Source organism: Panthera pardus, unplaced genomic scaffold (genome assembly GCF_024362965.1).
Source record: "Panthera pardus isolate Hobbes unplaced genomic scaffold, ASM2436296v1 HiC_scaffold_10, whole genome shotgun sequence".
NCBI classification, from domain to species: Eukaryota; Metazoa; Chordata; class Mammalia; order Carnivora; family Felidae; genus Panthera; species Panthera pardus.
This window is the reverse complement of record NW_026526655.1, coordinates 258941-261771: the sequence shown is the minus strand read 5'-3', so window position 1 is coordinate 261771 and position 2831 is coordinate 258941.

Below are 2831 nucleotides of genomic sequence, written 5' to 3'. Positions count from 1 at the left end.
CACTCTCCTTGTTTCTTTTACTGGAAAATAATCTCATAAAGGCTGCGGTGAGGTGCCTCTGTGTGCCCTGTTCCCTAAGTGCTGGAACATGAGGGCCGACAGAGTGACCCCAGGCCTGACCCCTTCCCCTGTCCTCATCGCTCCGAGTAACCTAAAACCCCGCCTCCTGGGCCCATGGGTTTGGCCTCACGTGGGTTTCCTAAGTAATCAGTTCATGTTAGTGACATACAGTGAGGGCTTTGTGGCTCCAAAATGACTTTCAGGGATAGTCGTATGACTAAGAGGGTTCACTGTGAGAATTAAAATAATGCACGAAAGGGGCGCCTGGGTGGCTCAGTCGGTTGGATGTCCGACTTCGACTCAGGTCATGATCTCACAGTCCATGAGTTCGAGCCCCGTGCCGGGCTCTATGCTGACAGCTCAGAGCCTGGAGCCTGCTTCAGATTCTGTGTCTCCCTCTCTCTCTGCTCCTCCCCTGTTCATGCTCTCTCTCTGTCTCAAAAGTAAATAAAAACACTTAAAAAAAATTAAAAAAATAATGCACGAAATATGAAAAGGCTTAAGATTTTAGGTGTTTTCTGCTAGTGTAGGGGTGGGGCTTTGAGAAGTGGCCCAATGACTGGGGGTCATAGGGAGCAGGTGGCAGGAGGAACCTCCCTGTCCCTGAGGATGAGCCGGCCCTCAGATGTCAGAATGGGAAGTGGTGCACCTTTGGCCCCGTGGTTCACTCGTGGGGCCCGCCCTGCACAATTCACAATCCACAGACAGGCCTCTGCACACACGGTGCGCACATGCATACATGTGGGCACACACATACACAGGCACCCACCTCCTGGTGGGTGGCCCACCTCCTCTGTCCCCAACTGCTCCCGCCTGCTCTCTGCCAGGATTGATTGGCTTATGTATTTATTTTTTATTTAAGTTTATTTTTGAGAAAGCAGGGGAGAGGCAGAGAGGGAGGGAGTTCTAGAATCCCAGGCAGGCTCCCCACTCTCAGTTTAGAGCCTATGTGGGGCTTGAACCCACGAACCATGAGACCATGACCTGAACCGAAACCAGGGGTCAGACATTTAACTGACTGAGCCCCCCAGGCGCCCCACCTGCCAGGATTTAAGACGAGAGTTCCTTTCCGCACCGGTGGCCTCGCCTGGGTTCTGGTGCCTGACCGGGCCTGGCGCCCTGGGCCACTCCAACTGTCGAGTTACCCCTCCTGCCCTGCCAGCCCCAAGAGCCAGCCCTGACCCTGTGGCCGTGGCCACCATCCCATGCCCCTGGCTGGGTGCCCACGGGCAGCCGAGGCTTCCACCGCACAGGACAGATCCCATGGGTGCTTGATGGCCTGACGGAGCTGGCCCTGCTCTGTCCCTGCTCTGTCCCCACCCGTCCGGGGTCAGCTGGTAGACCTGCTCAGGTCATGGTCTCACAGTTCTTGGGCTCAGCCTCCGACCCTCTGCAGCCAGGTGTGCAGCTGGCACGTTTCTCCCTGTTTCTGGGCTGGAGGCTGGGGCTGCTTTGCCTGGCAGCCTGGGTCGGGGAGGTGGCAGGGACCGGGCTGCGGGAGAGAGGCCTGTGCTAGGCATTTCCTGCCCGTGTTACCCAGTGGCGGTGGGCACGACGAGCATGAGGCCTGGTGCCCGCCGGCCGCCAGGCACCCGCTCCGGGAGCTCAGAGAGCAGGTACGGGACACTCAATGCTGTTCACCTCTCGACTGTCTGACAGTAGGGGCTGGCGTGTCTCACGGACGCCCCTCCAGCTTTCCTCTGTGTTGTCTTAAGGCTGATGGTGTCTTAGAGTCCGCGGAACACAACACAGCCTGCAAAGCGGGACGTGGGACAGGGGGCTTGCTGGTGCAAACCCATGTTTATGGTGGTAAATGTGTGCTCCACCAGACGGGTTCCTGAATCTTTGCACACCCAGCAGGGACGTGACGAAGCCCTGTCCCGCCTGGGTGGATGACATGTGTCTCAAGGTGACAAGGACCTGTGCTGTCTGGACAGGACCCCAGCCCCCAGGGGAGCCGGTCACGTGCCTTCACGCCTGCGGGTAGCAACCTCTCCGGCGGCCACCGGCCACCGTGAAGACCGGTAGGGCGCACAGCAGGGCACGGTGGGTTCCACGCTGTCCTGCCCCGCGTGGCGATGTGGTCACACTAAACGTTATGTGAAAAGAGGCAGGAGGCCGGGCTGTCGGGAGTGTCAGCAGCACAAAGCCTGTCTGCAGACAGGACGGCTCCTCCTGGGACGGGGCCACAGCAGGTGGGGCTCCTGCCGAGGATAATCTCCCAGCATGCCTGGGGTGGTGAGGGGTGGCTTTTGTATTTGGATTAGGAAAAGCTTGTGCTTTTCACCTCAAAACCTCTACACTGGTGCAACGAGAGAAGTGGTTATTCAAGAGGGACCAGGACCTCTCACTGCTCATGGCTGATGGCCACCAAGGGCCCCCGTTTGGAGGGGCCCCAGGGAGCGGCAGGAAGGGCCTGAGCTGCTGGGTGAGGGAGGGAGGGAGTGGGCCTGGGGGTCTCCACCCAGGGAGCTGCTTGTCAGAATGGTGGGGAGCCAGGGGGCTGCCTGCCCCTCAACCCCAGGGACGTGGCTGGGGCCTGGGCAGCCTTCCCCAGGCCTGCAGGGAGCAGAGCCCTCCTCGGGGAGAGCTGGCTTCCTGACTGTGGACCCCAGGGGCTCAGATGAAGAGTCTGGGGGCCATGTGGCCCGCAGGTCCCCACGTGTCTGTCAGGATGCTCACCCTGTGCAGAGGAGGAGGTGACAGGCTGTTGCACAATATGCCTGGCCTCTGACCTCAACCCTCTGACGAGGACAGTGCTTACCCTGGAC